The following is a 22,219-nucleotide window of genomic DNA, read 5'->3' on the forward strand; positions in this document are numbered from 1 at the left end:
ACCAATGTCAGATCAGTTCTGCATTTTGTCTCTCTCTGTCCTTTCTTAAGCAGTGGGGGCACACTTCCTTCCCTGCACTCTGCACTAAGAATTCCAGAATCCATAGTATCTGGAATGTCGATAAGCAGAGCATCTGCATCTCCAAATATAAGCTCTAGTTAAACTTATTTCAGTTTCTCATTTGCACAGAATCTCTGACAAATCTTTTATCACTTGACCATTGGCTAAGTAATCATGATTTCTATTCCTAGACTTCTCGACCAGTAGCTTCATTTATGATTTTCAGTGAAGATTCTTAAAATCAAAATCAAATCAGCCTTCAAGTTAGAAGGTGTATTAATCTTGATTTTGTTCAAAATATCATTACTGGGAACCTTGTATTATCCATCCAGAATATTTCCAGTTGAAATTAGTTCACAATTTCTCATACTTTGATTACCAGCCATTTCAAATGAAAGTACATTCCCATAGTGTTCCATTGTGTTAATTGCTGAAATAATAAAGCCAAGAATACAAATTGCAAGAATTACATTCTATTTCATAGCAGTCAGGAATCTGGGATGCCATTTACGATGATGACTTGCGGTGAAGATCATTGCCTCTTTAATACAATATTTTATTCACATAGTTTTCAATGCGGGTCTTACTGGGCAGTCTTTATAATCTGGAGTTGTTCTTGGATGCAATCTAGATGTGTATTGTAATGAGGATCACATTTTGCAGAATCTACTGGTAATTCCCAAAGTGGCGCAATGGCAAGGAGCCATGACATTTCTAACTGTCAGCAGAGCAACGTAACCAGAGTAGATGATTTCCAAAGCCAAAGGTATTGGAGGTCCATACCTTCCTGTGAGCAGATCTGCTGTCAAGTTCTCATTCCTGAACTGCTGTGCATTGAAGCAAAGATCACTGTCGTCCTGAGTCTTCTTGTCTGCAGCAAAACCCCACAGATCTCTGTTGTACGGTAAAGAAAATATTTAGTATGTGCTCCCTGGAGCAGAGGGAGAGCACCTGCTACTAATACTACAAATGGTAATGGTGCAGTTCATTGATACTGTTGATCAAAATGCATTGTCTCCATCTCTTACCCCATTGAATGGTGACTATTGGCTCTCAAGCAAACAATAATGTCATCTTTGATGTCCACGTTTTCAAATACATTAATCACATAATGGAATGATGAGAGTTTCAATAAAAGAAAGTGTTTCATGGTGCATTGACCCATCTGTCATAAGTTCCATCTATTTGTCCTATTGGTGTGAGGTTTAAAGAGTAAACATTTGATATAAAGCTGCCTAACTCGCAAAGGTAAACACAATATAAATCAAAATGATACTTCTGAATATACATTAATAGTACCAATATATTCTAGAGATAGTCTCCATAAATGATTTCCACCTTGACTTACCAGGCCTATTCTTAGGCTGCAGTGCCCCAGTGTGGTTGTTCCCTGCCTAATGCTCAACATCACTTTAAGATCTAGCAGATGACCCCCTGATTAAATCTTTTGCCCCTGAAGGGATATATTCTGATTCCAGCAATTTCCTATGGAGACTTGCATTCACCTATTTCTTTCTGAAACAGGAGATCATTCAAGTCCATTCTGGTTCTCAGAGCATCTCATCAATTTGATTGCCCAGCCTATCTTCCCTTAATTTCATTAGTCTTTCATGTCCAGAGCAGAGAACACTCACCACTCCATACTCTTTCTACACACAGACTCTAGAGAAAATTTGTGGCAGAAAAATTCACCTGAGAATTGCAGTATGAGGTAGATGTCTGGGGAAAACAAAATGCAGACTCTTCAAGGCAAGGCAGCAGTTTCAAGATCCATGATGCAAATGTAAGCCTCACTAGAATGGGGAAATACCTTGATTCTCATTAGAATCTCCACACCTACAGTGGCATCAACAATTGAACCTCTCACATAGCTTCCAGATGTTTAGAGTGTTCTCTTTGGGTGCTGGCTATCTGAGACATTTCTTTGTTCAAAATGCTCTCAGCTAACAATAATTGTGTTTTTATGCGACTATGGAGATCTCTGATTGGGGCATCCTGAGACTGAAAGATGAGTCACAAAATCTTTGGTTCTTCTCCAGGTACTTCCATGAAAACAAAAGCCAACTTCACCAGATGTTGTAATGATAAAGTGCTGATGGTACTGAAGAGTCTCCTCTCTGATCCAGATGATAAAACTTTCTGTGTGTAGTCTCCTCTGCCTGACTGGCAGAATATACAATGCACATTTGGTTAGGCATCCTGTTACAGAATGGGTTAATAAAATTATGATAAAATATATATTCAAAATGTTTAGACTGTGGGGGTTTAGTTTAGGTCACACTTCACAAACAGACATCTCAGTAGGCATTTACAAACTGGGGCTGCTCGGGACCTGTATATTATAACCATGTAGTGGGCCCCTGCAAGCCCTTACACACTGGACTCTAAATTTTCTGGTCGAATGGCAACTGAGCAATTTAAGGGCGTTCCCACTCCTTCAGTGTCCCGGTGAATGACTTGTCATGCACTCACCGTGTCGCTGGAGTCCCCGCAGGGAATCCCCTTTTACCTGTCTTAGCCTCTAAAAGCTAAGTGGCCAGGGTTGGCGGAGAATCGAATGGGGGGGGGGGGAGTTGGGGCACTGTTGGGGCCAGGGCAAGTGAAGAGTCAGAATGCTGTCGGGAGGAATGAGGAGGCGGGGTCGGAGGGGAAAGCTGTCAGGCCAGCGGGTGAATGCTGTCAGGCTGGTGGGGAGAATAGTGGGCTGGCGGGGAGTAGAATGGGCAGATAGGAACTGGAGTTGGGGCAGGAGCAATAGCCCCCTTTGTTACCCATAATCCTCCACACTGCTAGAATTGCTCTGGCATTCCAGCAGCATGGGGGATTATGGGTAAGGAAGACGACCATTGCACACAAGATCTGACGTCATTTTCTCCCTGGGCAGCCGTCGATCGGTTACACAGTGCATGCACAAGGGTAGTCAATCCACCTCCAAGGTGGTTTGCCAACCCATGCAGTTTTCTTTTTAAATTCTACCAACAAATTGGCCTGTATACAGGTAGATAACCTGCCAAATTGGCAGGTTAAACTCATGTTGCAATCCAATTTGAAAATCCCTGGTTACATTTCACAGACAAACATCTCATTTGGAATGCAAATACATGTGCAGGTGGCACCTTCATATCTGCCATTGACTTTACAGAAACCATGAAGAGTGCCTGTGAAGACTTTACAGTAGGTGTTAATTGGACTGATGTTGAAGAATTGAAATGGAATATTGTCTTTAAAGGAACAACATGTATGAACAGATGACCAACTCAGAAACAGATTGATCTTTTATTGCTAAACTGGCGCCAGTGATCCAAATTTCTGGTTGAAGTCTGTTGTACTAAAATAGTTCATGTGGTTTTACAAAGAGAGAAAAAACATCTGTCTCTCTTTGGGGAGAGAGAGACAGTCAGTTTACTGCAGCAGTGAGTGTTGAAGACTGAAAGTTTTGCAGACCTGCTGCAGGACACCATTTGAAGATGGATTTTGAGTTCTGAGTTCAGCCTTGTAGTAAATTACACGAGAGTTTGGCTGGTTAATGTGTTTCTCCTGAAATAGGGGAGAAAAAAAAACTCTTTGTGGTAACCTAGAAGAAGAGTTATCTTTTGGAAAAACCCACGGTGGGGGGGGGGGGGGGGCATTTCTTCAGCAAGACACTGAAGTGGGTTATTGAAGGCAGTCTGTTTGTGTGTGCATAACAAACAATGAATACCTCTCTCGGAAACTAACAGACCTTCCTGAGCAGTAACAATTTAAGATAATCCACCAGAGCCTGGTGAAGATCATAAATGTTCAATTCTGTGCACAATATGGAAAACTGCCTGATCCCAGTGAACTTGGAGAAGTGAAAAATGAATGATTGAACAGTGAAATAAAGAACTTTTCTGAACACAAACGCATTGAATACATGTGTGCTTAGAATTAGAAGGGGGTAAAGTTAATAGTAACAAGTTAAATATTGATATTATTATTATGTATGAAGAAAATTAAAAACATTTTTGTTTAAGTAACCATTGCCTTGGTGAATTTCTATTGCTGCCTGTTTTTGAAGTCCTCCTGGCTCGTAACAATCCTCATAAGCCTCATTGCCCTGTCAGAGGTATCATCCTTTTGCACTGAAGGCAGTACAAATGTGTAAGTTCTCTCTCAAAGGATCTAGCACATCAGCTTCCAGCCCTGGCTACAAACCACAGATGCCAGTTTCCTCTCTGTGTGAAATTTCCTCTCATATCTGGCCTCATTAATCCTGTGCAATAATGTCCAGTTGGCAGGGTTAAGAGAGGGATGGATCTTGGGAATCTAAGAATTTGTATTGATAAAGCCACAAAAGCAAAGTTATGGTGAATACAATAACTATTGACAGAACATTCATCACAGTGACAGAGAGATAGCTAGTGAGGAAGCAGAAGATGAATGCTGGAGTGATTAAAAGTTTCATCAAGGCCATCAGCTGGCATGAGCCCAGAGTTATACCAATGCCATTGAAAAGGCCTGGTTAACAAGCTTTTCCCATCCCTTCAATTCTGATCTGTAAGGAAAAAAAAGAAATTATGTTCCAAATTGTAGTCATGCCGTGTATGTGTATGTGACTTGATGGAATGTAATCAGACAAGGAGCATAAAAATGCCAGGTTGAGTGATGTTGACAAGTATTGAAAAGTGTGTGTGTGTGTGTGTGTGTGTGTGTGTGTGTGTATGTGTGTGTGTGTGTGTGTGTGTGTGTGTGTGTGTGTGTGTGTGTGTGTGTGTGTGTGTGTGTGTGTGTGTGTGTGCGCGTGCGTGCACACACGCACAGAGTGAAAGAGATAGAGAGACAGACATAGACAGAGAAATGAAGTCTTGATTGAGAGTCATTGTTAGTGTTTAAGCGATAGGTATATGCCTTATGCAGCAGTTGAGGCTTGTGGTGCAGTGGATGGATATGGCATTTGAAGGAACAAAGAATAACCTTGACTAACTGTGTTAAGATCTAATGACTTGCAGCACTGCATTTAAATCCTTGAGGCTTCATTTCTGACAATAACCAACAAAATTAAATTGCGTTATGACCTTCTGAGAGTTTGCCTGATGTCCTATACACTAAATTGATGGTTCCTCCTTTCCAATTCTAATATTTTTTTCTCCTATTTTCTCATTACATGTAAAGTCATTGAGATTATTAGAGCAATCCCATCAATCACACAACCCTATTTACCTCCTTGTGACCTGTTCCTTCTTATATGTCCATCAATTTCCCCTGATTAACCTGGCATCAACATACACAGGGTGCAAAATTCACCAGCCCATTAAATTCCCTGTGGAAGTGAAACTAACTGCTGCACCATATTATTGACTTTTGGCAAAGGCTTCCAATGTAGCATTGGAAATTCTCACAGCAAACATACTCCCCTGATTAGCTATTCAAAAATATCACACAGATCAAAATGTGTTCCAAACTGAATACCAGTGTCTGCAGCAGCCACAGTGTTCCTGTTCTTTAAGAAATAGAGCTTGTCTTTCACTGGTGCTCGCAGACAATCAATAACAAGATTACTGCTAGCTGCACGTAGAAATCATTCTAATGAGCAGGCAGCATGGACATCACATTGCAATCCCTTGGACCAAATTCAGAGGAAATCAAATTAAGCCACACGCATTTCATCATTATAGATGAATTTAATCTATAAGGGTGAGCTTTATTTGTTATTGACTACCTTGATCAAAATTCATATCTTCACGTCACACTTCACTCTTTAGAATATGTCAGCTGAAGACATATCCGCAGCGCATCCGCAGATCTCTGCTTGTTGATGTCAAAGTGCATGTATTTAGCTCAGATCTTTGCAAGCATTGAGATGATTTTTTTTTAAATCAATGCAACAACACAAATATATCATTCCTCAGTTTTAATTGTAATAGCCACAGTTATAGCTAGCCACAAGAGAGAACAGAGATGATTGAAGCCTTTGTAAAATTCTGTGAAATTTGCCTTTGTCGCAGAGTTTTACAATTTTAACTATTGTTAAAGCAGTTGCAAAGCTTCAATGATCAAGATATTGCAGAAATTCATCACAAGTTATTGAAGAGAATCCTTACAAATCTTTTCCTAAATTATTTTACCCGAGATATGTAGACATTATTCATATCATAATTCATTGCTTCTCATTTCTGGTTGGGCAATAATGCAACTATATATCATCTGCGATGATGTGAAATGTTTCCAGATTACTTTTAAATGAGGTGTGCGTATTGGTGGCAGGGTTAATCCATTCCTGGTTGTTTTGAAGCCAAAATAAGCTGTTGTTTTGAAATGCTGAAGACAATGTGGTGAAAGCAAAAAGGGTTTGTGAATGTATGAAGCAATCACCTCAGCAAAGACCCCCTAGTTCTGACAAATTAGTGTTAGGAGCATCAATTATGAAGCAAATGAAGTTGTTTAGGCAGGGAAACATTGAAGTGAATCTCTTGCAATGATGTAATTTTGAGAATAAGAACAATACAGAGCCTTTGATTCATAAACTGAATATTACCTAGACCTCAAATTCCATACTTTTTATGCCAATTATGTCAATGTTTGGATGAACTATATTGAAAGAAAGAGCACCTTTTTATAAAAACATAAACTTATTCCAGATGTTAAGCAGCTACCTCTTGAAGAGATCTGGCAGAGAAAACTGGTTACGTTATTGTCAATTTGGAATTTATGTGGGAAAGCACACTTTCTTTTTTTTTCATAGGTTCTTTTGTGATCTTGGGGACTGTCACTGCAAGAGAAGGAGCCAAGGACTCGGGAGAATAGAGAGTGTAAGGTACCAGCTGAGGTGGGCAACTGAAGGGTTAAACAGAGTGTTCATTTGTGGGAGTGAGTACTTGAGATAATTGGCAGGGACAAATAAAAGGAGGGGAAGCTGAAGAGGAGCAGCCAGTGAGGAGTGCTTAGTGAGTATGTGGCTCAGTGTAGGAGTGGAGCTTTGAGGCTTTGGATCGAGTGGCTTTGGGAAGCTGAGGACGAACTTACTTCAGGGAAGTAAGGCCAACTGAGGTTATTTAATCCTTTAATTAAAATAAGAGTAGGTAACGGAGTCGTCTAGGGCAGTGGGTTGCTCCGATTGTGGGATGTGGGAAATCTGGGACAGCACAACTGTCCCTGATGACAACATCTGCAAAAGGTGCATCAAGCTGAAGCTCCTGACAAATTGAGTTAAGGAACTGGAACTGGAGTTGGATGAACTTTGGAACATTCAGGAGGCAGAATCAGTAATAGACAGGAGCTTCAGCGAGACAGTCACTCCCAAATGTCAGGAGGCAGGTAGTTGAGTGACTGTCAGGAGAGGGAAGGGGAATAGACAGACAAAGCAAAGGATCCCTGTGGGTGTTCCCATCAGCAATCAGTATACCATTTTGGATACTATTGGTGGGGACTACCTACCAGGGATGTTGTAGTGGTCTCGACTCTGGTACCAAGGTTGGATCCTCAGCTCAGAAAGGAAGGAAGGAAAAAAGGAAACCAGTAGTGATAGGAGATTTGATCATTAGAGGGACAGGTAAGAGTTTCTGTGGGAGAGATCAATGATCCGTAACGGTTTGTTGCCTCCATGGTTTCAGGGTCCGTGATAGCTCTGATCAAGTTCTCAGTATTCTCAGGAGACTGTGAGTAGCCAGATGACATGGTTCATGTAGGGACCTATGATGTGGGTAGAAAGAATGAGGAGGTCCTGCAGAGAGAGTTTAGGGAGTTTGGTGTGAAGTTGAAGGACAGTACCGCCAGGGTTGTGATCTCAGCTCTGCTAACTGTGTCACATATTAGTGAGGCTAGAAATAGGAATGCAGCTAAATATATGGTTAAAGAGATTGTGCAGGTGGGATGGCCTCATATTTCTGGACAACTGGGCTCTGTTCCAGAGAAGGTGGGCCGTTCTCTGATGGGCTACTTTAGGGGGACTAACATCCTTGGTAGTACGTTTGCTAGTGATGCTCCGGGTGGTTTTTAATTAGGTTGGCAGGGGGATGGGAACCAGTATGTTAGAGTAGATAGTGAGGTGGAGGAGGATAAAGGTCATGCGAGGACTTCATGTATCTTATATCTTCTTTGGCTTGGCTTCGCGGACGAAGATTTATGGAGGGGGTAAATGTCCACGTCAGCTGCAGGCTCGTTTGTGGCTGACAAGTCCGATGCGGGAGAGGCAGACACGGTTGCAGCGGTTGCAGGGGAAAATTGGTTGGTTGGGGTTGGGTGTTGGGTTTTTCCTCCTTTGCCTTTTGTCAGTCATGTATAGGCTGAAATCAAATGTATGTATGTGATAGAAATGTTCCCAGGTGTATTTATTTCAATGCAAAGATAATTGTTGGAAAGGCAGGAGAGTAAAAGTGTGGATTGGCAGGTGAGAATGTAACATTATTGCTATTAGTGAGACTTGGTTGCAGGAGAAGCAGAACTGGCAACTCAATGTTCTGGGGTTCCATTGTTTCAGATGAGATAGAGAGTGAAGGATAAAAGGGGGAGGAGTTGCATTGCTAGTCAGGGAAAATATCACAGCTGTGCTAAGACAGGACACCACAGAGGACTCATCTACAGAAGCCATGGGGTGGAGGTGAGGAATGGGAAAGGTGTGACCACACTGATAGAGTTGTATTATGGATTGACCAATAATCAGAGAGAATTGGAGGAGAAAATCTATCAAGAGATAGTCAGAGATTTTAACTTTCCACATTTTGACTGGGACTCCCATACTGTAAAAGGGCTGGATGGCTTGGAGTTTGTCAAATGTGTTCAGGAAAGTTTTCTAAATCAATATATGGAGGTACCAATGAAAGAAAATGCAATACTTGATCTATTAGGGAACCAGACAGAAGTATATGTATGCAACCATTTTGCGTCCAGTGACAATAATGTCATTAGTTTCAAGTTAATTATGGATAAGGATAGGTCTGGTCCTTGAGTTAAGATTCTAAATTGGATAAAGGCCAATTTTGTGGAAATGAGAAAGGATCTAGGAAGAGTGTATTGGAATAAGTTGTTTTTTTTTCTGGCAAGGATGTGTTCAGTAGGTGGAAGGCCTTCAAATGCGACATTTTGAGAGAGTAGAGTTTGCCTGATCCTGTTAGAATTAAAGGCAAAGTTAACAGGCAGAGGAGACCTTGGATTTCAAGGAATATTGGTGATCTTGTTAAGAAGAAGCAAGAAGATTATAGCAGGTGTAGAAAATAAGGAGAAAATGAGGTACTAAAAGAGCATAGAAAGTGTAAGAAAATACTTAAGAAGAAAATCAGGTCGGCAAAAATATGACATGAGGTTGCTTTGGGAGATAATGTGAAGGTAAATCTGAAGAGTTACTACATTAAGAGTAAAAGGATAGTAAGGGACAAAAATGGTCCCCTAAAAGATCAGAGTGGTCATCCGTGTGTAGAACCTCATGAGATGGGGGAGATCTTAAACTTTTTTTTGTTTCAGTTTTTATTCAGGAAACTGGAATAGTGTATAAGGAAGGAAGGGAAACAACCACTTGTGTCATGGAACATATTGAGATTAAAGAGGAGGAGGTGCTTGCTGCCTTATAGTGAATAAAAGTAGATAAATCCCCTGGGCCTGACATGATATTCCTTTGGACCTTCAGGGTGACTATTGTAGAAATTGCAGGGGCCCTGGCAGAAATATTTAAACTGTCCTTAACCTTGGGTGAGGTGCCGGAGGATTGGAGGGTAGCTCATGTTAATCCATTGTTCAAAAAAAATGCTCCAAACGTAAACCAGGAAATTATAGGCTGGTGAGCCTGACATCACTAGTAGGGAAATTATTGAAGGGTGTTCTCAGAGATCGGGTATACAAGAATTTGGACAGCCATGGCCTGATTAAGAATAGTCAGCATGGCTTTGTGCATAGTAGGTCATGTTTAACAAACCTTATAGAGTTTTTTGAGGAGGTTACCAAGAAAGTAGATGAAGAAAAGGCTGTGCATCTTGTCTACATGGACTTTAGTAAAGACCCACATGGGAGGCTAGTTCAAAAGATTCAGACACTAGGTATCCATGAAGATATTGTAAATTGAATTGTAAGGGAGAAGACAGAGAGTGGCCTGTGATTTGTGGTGTGGGTCAAGGATTGGTGCTGGGACCATTGTTATTTGTTGTGTACAATCAGAGATCTGGATGATAATTTGGTAAATTGGATCACCAAGTTTGCTGATGACACGAAGATTGGAGGCATAGTGGACAGTGAGGAAGGCCTTCAAAACTTGCAGAGGAATCTAGACCAACTGGAAAAATGGGACAGAAAATTGCAGATGGAATTTAATGCAGACAAGTGTGAGGCATTGAATTTTGGAAGGACAAACCAAGGTAGGACATACATCATAAATAGTAGGACACTGAGAATTGCGGAGGAACAAAGGGATCTGGGAATACAGATACATAATTCACTGAAAGTGGCATCACAGGTAAATAGGGTTGGCATCTTGGCCTTCATAAATTAAAGTACTGAGTATAGGATTTGGAATGTTATGGTGAGATTGTATAAGACATAGGGGAGGCCACATTTGGAGTATTGTGTGCAGTTCTGGTTGCCAAACTACAGGAAAGGTGTCAGTAAGATTGAAAGAATCCAGAGAAGATTTACTTGGATGTGGCCAGGTCCTTAGGAGTTGAGTTACATGGTTAGGACTTTATTCCTTGGAGCATAGAATAATGAGAGGAGATTTGATTAAGGTTTACAAAATTATGAAAGGTATCGACTGAGTGACCGTGAGTAGTCTCTTTCAATTTAGATTAGGAGAGATAAATATTAGAGGACATGGCTTTAGTGTAAAATGGGAAAGGTTTTGGGGAATATTAAGGGGAACTTCTTCACTCAAAGAGTGGTGGGAGTGTGGAATGAGCTGCCTTCTGACATGGTAAATGCAGGCTCACTCTAAAGTTTTAAGAATAAATTGAATAGATACATAGATGAGAGGGTTCTGCACTGGGTGAAAGTTAATGGCATTAGCAGAATAGACTAGAAGGGCCAAATGACCTGCTTTCTGTGCTGTCGTGTTCTATGGTTATTTTGACTGCTATTCTTTCACTTCCTGTCAATAGAATGAAACATAAACATTGCAACAAATGTTTGTCAGCAGTCGAAAAAGGAACACAGCCTTCAGTCTATTGCAAAACACATTACAAAATTGCAAGCCATTTTTTAAAAAAATCCACACAGCCAAGCTTCCACTGATCGAATGCCTCATGACTTTCTTGATGAGTGAGTCTCTCATTAGTTCAGTGGAGTGGAGAAGCTTACAAAAGAGCCATCGTGGAACTTGTTAATGTGCTTCATTTCATTTTCTCCAATTTTGTAGATTGAAAAATTGATGCCTGTAGGCAAATACTTATTCTACAAACAAGGACCTTTCTTCTAAACAGGGCAATTTATAAGACAAGATAAGACAAGGCAGTGGTTATGCGGAAAATGTGTGATATAATTAATTTCCTTTGAATGAATAGATTTTGTACACTGTAATCCATCACAAAGGCTCCTTTCAAGGAAAGATAATGGACAGATCCATACCCCATCAGAAGCACATGTCAGAAATACAGTGGAGAATTGAGAAAATAAATTTAAGAATATATACAGCACAGAATCCTAGCCTTTTCTCCACCGTGTCTCAGGGTTGTATATGATATCATGATGTATTCTGACAATAAATTTGAAATCTGAAAATCTGAAATACCTATCCACGTTCATCCTAGTTATCAGCACTTGGTCAGAGTCTATTAAGCATTGGTCTTTCAAACGCTGTCTAGATGCTTCTTCAATGTACCTCCACCACATTCTCTGACATTGTGTTCCTGATTAAGATCATCCTCTGGCTGAAAAAAATACTTCCTTACATTCCCTCTAAAGTTCTTGCTCATCTTAAATTTGTTCTTCTTGACTTAGGCAACACTTCCACAGAATAAAGTATCAATACAAGGAGGACAATTGGTCATAAATTACAAATGTTAGTGAGATATAGATCCAAACTTATATCAACAACAAAGGGTATTCACATAATTCAAAATGAAAAATAAAACAAATGTGTCATAAAGTCTGATCTTCTGATAATTTATTTGATATAATATTTTCTTCATAGTTCGCTTGGATAGTCTGCCTTTCCTGATCTGGTTGTAGTTTCCTGGAACTTGAGACTGAGCTATAGAGTTCACATTATTGAGGATTAGTTGTGTAACCACCATTTATTGTGCATCATACTTGTTTTGTTGGTTGTTTTGAAATGGTGCCTTTTTCTTTGATTTGAGGTGCCCTCCATGGTCCAGACCTCATTCGAACTGAGGTTGGTACTGCTGAGGTTAACCTGATGCAGGTTTCATCTGCTCTGTCTCTCCATCTCTGAACAGGGGTACATCTCTGACACTTCTGTTGTATGTTTGGAGTTAGGACCTTGATGAAGGGCTCAGGCTAGAAATGTTGGTTACACTGTACTCCAGAATTTTTGTGTATTGCACTGTTGTACAAGTTTACCTGTTTTCTTCTGACACTTCCAAAGGTTCTGTTACATGTTTCGTTCTGTATTTCTGGGTTGAGTAGGTTTTCAATAGATGGAAGTAAATTTCTGGTTTGCAATTTTATGTGTCTTTTAAAAGGCTAGCTTGCTACAAAATAAGAATCAGAATTTATTGGCATGAACAAGTCATGAAATTTGGTGTTTTGTGGCAGCATCATCGTGCAAACATTCATATTATAATCATCTTACAACATTAATATAAGTTAAAAAAAATAAAAAATAGAAGTGCATGAAAAGTAAGGCAGCATCTTTGGTTCATTGATTATTCAGGAATCTGATGGCAGTGGGGAAGAAGCTCTCCTTGTGCTGCTGAGGGCTCATCTTTAAGCTCCTGTACCTTTCTCCCGATGGTAGCAGAGTGCAGAGGGCATGGCCTGGGTGGTGAGGGTCTTTGAGTATAGAGGTTGCTTTGTTAAGACACCACCTCATGTAGATATCTTTGAGGGAGTGGTGCTTGTGATGTCACAGGCTAAGTTAACAATCCTCTGGAGTTTATTCTTGTCCTGAGAGTTGGCACCTCCATGCCAAGCAGTGATGCAACCAGCCAGAATGCTCTTCAAGATTCACTTGTAGAAGATTTTGAGGGTTTTTGGTGACATACTGAATCTTCTCAGACACTTACAAAGTATAGCCACTGACTTTGTGATTGCATCATCATAGAGGCTTCAGGACAAATGGATGTGTTCTGATTCTTTAGCCTTCTTCAGTATCACCTTGGTCATCTTCATGCCATTCTCTCCTTCTCTATAACTGTGGAAAATAAGGCAATGAAGTCCTGTCATCAAACTCTTTATTGAGAGGATTGCTAACTTTTCCGTTGTGAACTGCAGTCCATTATTCGACCAACATTTCAGGGAAAGAACATTCTGTAAAATAATCTGAGATCATCCAAATAACTAAATGTTTAGGCATTTTGCAAATTTTATATCCAAGATGTGAGGAAAATAGCCTTTGGTCAACAAATGAAATTTCTTGTTGATCTGAAACAGGATCAACCTAACTTTCATATCAGGCTTATTCAAGATTTGATGAGAATGGAGTATTCCTGTTGTTGGTTCCTTACTCAAGATTTTTCAGCCACGATTTCTGCACATTGTTCCTCTTGCTTTGTTAAAGAAACCATTCGATGAGTGAGAGTGGAGGTGTCTGATCATGTTGCACTTTCCTAGTTCAGGAACTATTACTCTTTTAACCTTTGAAGATCGGGTCACTCTGAGTGCCTATTTCATCTCTGAGATGGTACTACATTCTGAGAGCATATTCATCTTCACAATCTCCCTGTTTCAAGCTGCCTGAATTGTTCCCTTCAAGTGTTGTATTGCTATCATCTAGCAGCATTTCAGATACCTCCATCAGTTTAGAATCTGCACCATCTCTTAATCTTAAAAAAAGCTCAACTAAATATGTCACCTGCATGTGTTTAATCAGACAATACTAAATCTTCACATGTTATTCATGCATTCTTACAAGCATACCCTTTTCACCCCTTTGATGCTTTATTAAGTTAGTCATCAGCAATAATTTTGAGTGGCTTGTGATCAATATGCATGTGTACAGTTCTCCTGTACATGTACTGGAGGAACTTCTCTAATCTGAAGATCACAACAACTAGGTTTTTCTCAATTTGTGGATAACCTGATCGTGCATCTATCAGAGCTTTTTTTTTAGTGTATGCTATTGGTTAACACTCCTGCAGGAACTTCTCTAAGCCCCTTTCATGTTATATCTCTTCTTTCTTATAATCAAAATAATATAACAAAGGTTTCACCCTGAGTGCCTCATTAATTGATTTGAATCTTTGCTCATGAGCATCCAACGAACAGTATTCCATATTCTTGGTGGTCAGCTGTCCGATTGATAAATACAACAGACTCAAATGGCCAGGAGATTGTTCAGATTCTACATATTCTCCAGAACGTTTTGCACTCCTCTGGCTCAAATTTTGAATCCAAACAAAGTAAAACTCCAACTATTCAAAGTGCTTTTGGTTCAGAAAGCGCAAACATGGCTCATTAACTCTTTCATTATACAACTCTTCAGTTAGATTCACATCATCCAAACCTCACTCTAATTGATATCTCCTGCACTAAATGACTTGTTTTGGATTTGACTTGATGAGATCCAAGCACCTAATTTAGAAACTCTGAGGAGAGGTTTTCTCCATTGTTACCATTGATCATTCCTATGAGGCACAATTTTATATATTTCTTTGAATATTGCCTCAACATTGTTTTGATTTTAAGAACTGACATGGTGATAAGTCAATTATTTTTCCATATATGCACCTGTTTCTTTAATATGTTCAAATTCCAAATGGAACTGTTTCAGAATTACTTAAACATTTTAACCACCAGTTCTGTAATTATCAGGATGTCTCTGGAGCAGACCAACCCAAAGTATTTGTTCTGTGCACAGGGTCAGCTAACAGAATTCTGTTGAGACAACTCATCTTTCTCACATTGATGCTAATCAGATGTCCCAGGCATTGATTTAATCGGCATCCCATCAGGTTTCCTTCATTTTACTACTCATTACAGATGCTGGAACAAACACCATGCTTGGTAGGGTTTTAGGGGAAATTGTGGAACAGAGGGACCTTGTAATTGATTTATAATTTGGGAGAATTTGGTGATATTCGGGGAGAATTTGGTAAGATTTAGAGTGGGTTACATACATACACACTTTTTAAAACAGATCTTATTTGAAAGACTGAAGAATTCATATTCAATAATTGCAGAAAGATTGGAGAATGCTAAGCACATTTCACAAGTGTAAGGTAAAACATCATGAGATGGGAATGTGTAGGGAGTTACCCTGTACAGGGCAGTAACAAGAAGGGGAGGTGTCCTTGTACTCCTGTTAGGTAAAACATCATGAGATGGGAATGTACAGGGCTGTAACAAGATGTGAATGCATCCTTGTACTTACAAGATAAGAGAGACATTGATGGATTGAGAGGCAGGAAGCTAGCAGGGAAAGGATAGCAACAGTTTTAGTCATTGGACAAGTAATGATATGATGATGTTCTAAGCACATATCCAAGGGTATAAAAAATCACCATTTTGCTGATAACGGCAGAATGCATTCTCCGACTAACATGGTTAGTCGCAAGTGTTACAATCCGGTAATAAAGAACAAAGAACCCTGATTTCGACTCAGCCTGGTGTTTGTCTCACTCATTCATGAACAAAGCAGACCTAACACAAGTTGGTGTTAATTGAACTGATGTCATAAAATGAATGGACTGGAGACGCTCTGGCTGTTGGAAGCTCTCTTCAAGAGTTTTGACAGAGAGCACAGAAAGGTTTTGTTTACCTAAGACAACATCTTGACCAAGGAGAAGAATTCCTGTTGTTTGCTGAAGAAGATGGGGATTTTGCAAGTGAGAGAGTCACATGGGCTTTCTGGAAGTTGGAGTTTCAGTTGGAGAGAGAGAAAGAGGGAGAGAAGAGAAGCTCTTTCAGCTTGTGTGTGTGTGACACTGAAAAACAGTTGAACAATGCAAGCCAGGAAAAGCTGGTTGAAACTGATGAAAAATTCCAAAAGCAGTGGATGGCTGGAAGTACTATCTGTCTGATGTTTCTCTTGGAATAAGAGGAATAGAAAGAGCTCTGTTGTAACCTGAAAGAAAGAGGTTACCATCTGGAAAACTCTGATGGGGCAAGTTTCATCAGCGAGACATTGAGGTGACTAATGGTGGTACCTCAGTTGTGGAAATCCTGGAACAATAAATCTCTCACTGCAAACTCTACAAGAACCTTTCTGAGCAGTAAACATTTACCTTTCGAGCACCAAAGCCTGGTGAACTTTATACATGTTCAATCCTGTGCACAGTATAAGAATTCCCTGCAACCAGAGAACTTGGAAGAAGGAGAAGTGAGATTGAACTGTGAACCAAAGAACTTTTCTTAAATCTACACACACATTACATACATGTGCACTTAGAATTAGATGGGGGCTAATTTGGGTTAGTTAAATATTAAGTTAAGTTAAAGTTTGATTCTATTTTCATGTTTTAAATTGATTAAAAATAACCTTTGTTTTAAAAGCCACTTGTCTTGGTGAATGTCTGTTGCTGCTGGGGTTTGGGCTCCTTTGGGCTCATAACATAGTACTGCCTCAAGAAGGCAGTCAACATCATAATGGATCCCCATCATTATAATCATAATCTCTTCTCACTGCTGTCTCTCGGAAGAAGGTACAGGAGCTGAAAGCCCAGAACATTCAGGTTCAATAACCGTTTTGTAAAAAACTTTTATCAGGCTCTTGAATTTCCCCTTACTACCCTAATTGTAAACTACTCAGGTACTACAAAAAGATCCATTTATACTATTGAAATGTCATTTTATTTCTAGAACTAACTGAGAACGTTTATTATCCATCTATATTTTGTATGCATTATTTCTTTCTTTAATTTTTTTTATTATTTTTTTTTAATTTACAAGCCAATTCGGCTCTATGAGTCTGCACTACCCAATTTACACCCCATTAACCTACACCCCATTATGTTTTTTTTGTTTGAAGGGTGGGAAGAACCTGGAGCCTCTTGGATAAAACCCACGCAAACATAGAGAGAACAAACAAACTACTCATAGACAGCGCAGGATTTGAACCCAGGTCTGGTTCCGATCGCCGGCACTGTCAAGGTGTTGCACTAACCACTATGCCAAATGTCCTGGGGTGATTTAATGTATATTATTGGATTTTTTTTTTAAACAAAGTACCTGTTTGGCTGCAGCAAAGTAAGAATTTTGTTGCATATGTACATTGTCCTGCAGCATATGATGATAATGCATAATTTTCTTTATCATTTTTAAATCCATAGATCCTTGAAGGTGGCAACACAGGTAGAGAACAAGATTAAAAATGGCATCCAGGATACTAGTCTACATTAGTCAGAGCAATGAATTTATGCTCCAATTTTTTTTAAATATTGGTCAGATATTAAATGGACTAGTCACTGTACTATTGGAGGGTTGTGATGGGCCTGGAAAGGGTGCAGAGGAGATTCGCCAGACGAGAAAGTGAAGAAAATGGGGCCTGTTCTTCATGGAGTGAAGGAGGTTAAGAGGGGACATGATTGAGGCATATAATATTTTGAAGAGTTTAGATAGTGTTGACTACAGGAAACATTCTTGGGGTCATATAGTTTAAATACTTATCATCTAGTTTCAATCTTTCTTGGAAAACATCAGCACATCTCATATCTGTGAGATAGTGTGGTTGAAATGATTACTTGTGTTGAATCAATACGCCCCTCCATGTGATCTTATTGAGATTACTAGCATACTTCAGGAGTGTGTAGCTTTGAGTCAAAATGGAATGTCACTGGTAGTTCTTGCGCCAATAATAACATTTAAGAGGCTTCCAGATAGACACATAAATATGATCGGGTTGGAGGGGTATCCACAAGGTGCAAGTGGCAGAGTTTTAATTTGAAATGGACATACTGTCAGACACAGACATCTGAGATGATGTGATCTATGTTCTACAGAATTAACTCCCTTTTGCTGTGTTCATCTGGTATTCAGAATCTCTCCCTGCATGGCTCAACTCACCAGTGGACATCCCTAGTCCTCTTTTTTTCATAGTATTTGAAAATAAAACATTTTCCTAACATAAAACCTGAAAATGCTGGAACTACACAAGTCGGGTAACACGTGGAAAAAAAAAGTAAAAATTTCAGGTCTCGGTCTCTTAGTCAGTGGTGTATCTAGGTAAAATAGTGCCTATGGCAAACACTGAAATTGTGCCACCACCACCCCCCCCCCCAACTCCCGTTTAAAAAGAAATGCACATAAAGTTGACAGTTGGGCAATTTTCATGCACAATTGAGCTGGTGCTAACCACTACACCTTTGTACTGCCTGTAATATCCTTGTCAATTTCACACATTGTGTTGTAATTTATTAGAAGTGAACCAATGGACTAACTCCCACCTGGGCCCCTAGGCTGATATTTAGTAAGGGAAAGGCCCCCAGTTCTTGCTCCCCCTTTCCTTGCACTCACCTCTCCTCTCCCAGTGGGCTGCTGTGGGCTTCTGGAAACTAGCTCAAACTAGTTGGAGGGGCACCAGGTATCGGAACCAGGATGTGACGAGGGCGTTGAAGGTTTCTTCACCATGTTGAAGGTTCAGATCTGAAGCTTGGGTTGCCATTGGTTTGGACTGAATTTTGTGTCGCTACGGGGGGGCTGCAGAAACACTGAAATCAAATCTACGATCACTCAGTGATTCTGGGAGGACTCATTGCTTTTTCTCTCTCTAATTGACAGCAAGTCTGTAAGAGGCACTTGGGCAATTCCTGCCAGTGGCAAATCTGTCTGCTTTGAAGCAGACAAAAATAAATCTCATGTAATTTGACACTAAGCTAATACATTGAATCTTGAATCTTGAATCCTGAGTCCTCCCGCTCCCCCCCACCCCAACCCCCCAGGTTTCCCCCCACCCTTCTATAACAGAACCCACAATTGCAAACTACTCTACACCAGGTTGAGGTTTACTGTCACCAAGACATGTGACGCTCCAGACTCCAGCCCTTGTTGAAGCAATCCAAGCCTTGTGTTTATTACCTGCAGTTCCCAACTGGAAGCTGCAGCCTCCACAGGGGGATCGGTGATTTCTGTGCTCCTGATAACTTTGGATTGGTCACCTCAAAATGTTTCCGGGTTGGCACCTCACTGCCCACAGCAGCATGTTATCAGGCCACTTCAGTTTCTGGGACTGCTTGGGCACCTCGCAGTGACAACGGCTTAATGCAAGATCAATGAGTGAAATGGCTGCCTTCTTTACCCATAATCCCCCATGCAGCTGGAACCGCTCAGTGCTTCCATGGCACTGACACTGGCAGAGCAGTTCTGCCTCGAGGTGCTGGAATGGTCCCGAAGTGGATGGATGAGATGCCAGTCAGGAACAGCCCAGTGAGGTTCCAGAGTGGCACTCCCGTGTGCTGAAGTGGGATGGAGAATCTTTGTGGGGGAAGGGACTCAGATATTGGGTGGGCGAGGCGAGGCACACCCCTGTAAGTGGTAACCATGGCATGTGCCCTGACTCCCATACCCTAGATTCACCTATGCTCTTAGTCAAACTGGGAAATTTTGAAAGAGAAGAGGTGGGGAGATGAGATGGACAGTGCAAAAGGAATATATTTATCATGTCAGTACAAATGGTTTAATGGGGGTTGTTACAATTATGTTATTCTTTTTTGTCTGTGTAATTTATTGCTGATAGCCAAGATGTGTGACATTTACAGCAAGCGAGATCATTATGAATAGAATAAGGAAAAACTGAGTTAAGATGTACACTGACAAAAATAACTAATTCTGGCCAAGGTAAAAAGAGTGAGTTAGTTTTTTGGGGAGAGTCAATATCAAGTTCAGAAGGCTGCAAATTGTCCAACTGTATGATGAGATGTTCTTTCACAAGCTTAAATGTAGTAATAGATGGATTAGAGTGCAAAATAAACTGTTCCCTTATCAGAGGTGAACAAAATGGAAGGATGTAAATATAGAGTAAGGGGTAAGAGAATCAGAGGGCATCTGAGTGGGACTTTTTTTTTCCACACAGAGGGTATGAATACCTGGAATAAACTGCCAGAAAGATTGATGGAAGCAGAGTCACTGACAACATTTAAGAAGCATTTTGCAAGCACTTAAATCACCTCACCATGAAATGCACCAGGGCAAATAAGATTAAAGTAAATGGGTTCCAATTGAATGGCATGAATGAAGGAGACCAAATGGCCTTTTTCCATGCTGTACGTCTCCATTAATTTATATATAAGCAGGTTAAGTCTGTAGTCTAGGGAGGAGATGCCAGAAGCTTGTCACAAGAATGTGAATAGATGAGGGTGAGTGCAAAAATAATAATTCTTAGGAAAGAAAACATAAGTTCCAGAAATTGCAGAGTCAACAATCATTGATAAACTGGTGGTAATTATAGACTTACATCACCACCTTGCTTCTGGAAGCATAAAAAAGAATTAACAGCAGATATTCAAACAGGAATGGTACATCAGACAATGGATCAATTATTTAACAGATATAGACAAGCTCATGATGCAGGAATTTGGGTGACATAAACATGGTATGCATCACAGATAATATGAGGATGTGTTATATGGTTCAATGGTATGCATCATGCAAAGCTTCCCTATAGCTACCCATGCAAATGACATGGAAACCTACCATTTTCCTCCATTGTCCAGGAGAAAGAAAACATAATTAAATGCATATTGAATAAGCCACCTCCACCAATAACATTGCAGTTAGAGCTTGAGGACTCGAGGATGGAGAAATCTCATCACAATTAACAGAACAATTCATATTGGTGAATTAGAATAATGAAAATGTCCATGATCACTTTCACAGGTTGGAAATGAGTAGAAGTGTGAAGTTGTGATAACCAGGCTGAATAATGTGAAGAGGTGATAACCAGGTTGGTCGATCATCTACTGCACAATATAAAGTCACATTATTATATTTATCATGGTTTATTTTGACTTACAATAGCCAATGGTGAATCTCAAATTTGTCTTCCTTGAAAAATTAGTATTCTTTATCTGCATCTTAATGACATACAAACCATGTCTCCAATGAGTGGGTTCATGAGAAGCCCCAACCTTGTAGAGATTAGAGTAGGGTTAATCAAAGCTGTGTCATCAAATTTCTTAATCCTTTTGGCCACCTTACTGCCAACAATGTATCAACTGGACAAGAGCTAATTTACAGAAAAATCAGAATTCTTCAATCTCTACCGCTTCTGCTCCAGATACAGGGCCACTACAATCTGAGGCACTATGTATTAAATTCTTGCAGAAGCTGAGCTCCAAGTCATGTTCACCTCTCCTTCTGAAATGTATGACCCTGATGATAACTGTTTATATTATTCTACATTTCCTAATTAAATCAATTAAACTATTTTAGTCAATGAATATATGTTGACTTAAAGAGTACCCCAACTCTCCCATTAATTTTCTCATTAACATATTCTCTTCACATCTCAATCAAATTTCTCCATATGTTATCACTCACTTAAACATTCGTGGCCATTTATAGTGATAAATTAACCTCCCAATCCTTATGACTTTGGGATATGGGAAGAAAATGGAGCAGGCAAGGGAAACACACAAGGAGGATAAGTATGTCATTGTAGTAGCAATTAATAATGAAGAATTCTGATCTGAATCATTATCCTTTCTTTATTTCCCATGAATACTGCTTGAGCTGCTGAATTCTTCCAGTAATTCACTTTTAGGCTCCAGATTCCAGCATTTGCAGCCTCTCGTGTTTCCCCAGTTGGACTGATCAATCACTGCACTAGAAACCAGGGCAGGATCATCTGTGCTGTGAGCCAGAAGGTTTATTAACTTATAACCATGTTGAGTCATTGAAACAAGAAAGGATGGATGTCGCCAAGTGAAAGTTAAATAAGAATATGAGAACAAGTAAATAAAGTATAAATTGATAGAATAAGAGGAAGTTCAGTGGTCAGTCCTGTGTGAAGTATGAATGGCAATATAATTCAAAGCATTATATGTCCTTGTGAATTCCTCAAAATGCAATGCTAACTTGTGCAAATCCAATCAAGAAAAGAAAACTTTAAATACAAAATGTCAGATGTGTATTCATGACAAATGGATTTTTGCTTGAATTCATATCAAAG

At 39.9% G+C, this 22,219-nt stretch overlaps 1 protein-coding gene across 1 annotated transcript in view; it reads left to right on the forward strand.

The window, feature by feature from the left end:
- Positions 1-15,756, forward strand: part of LOC138739179 (uncharacterized) — a 448,454-nt gene extending 432,698 nt beyond the window's left edge. Inside the window, exon 2 of the transcript XR_011342069.1 lies at positions 15,336-15,756. The gene's annotated coding sequence lies outside the window, so the exon portion shown is untranslated. The remainder of the gene's footprint in view (positions 1-15,335) is intronic.
- The last annotated feature ends 6,463 nt before the right edge of the window (positions 15,757-22,219 follow it).

The sequence above is a fragment of the Narcine bancroftii genome, chromosome 7 (assembly GCF_036971445.1).
Source record: "Narcine bancroftii isolate sNarBan1 chromosome 7, sNarBan1.hap1, whole genome shotgun sequence".
Classification (NCBI taxonomy): Eukaryota; Metazoa; Chordata; class Chondrichthyes; order Torpediniformes; family Narcinidae; genus Narcine; species Narcine bancroftii.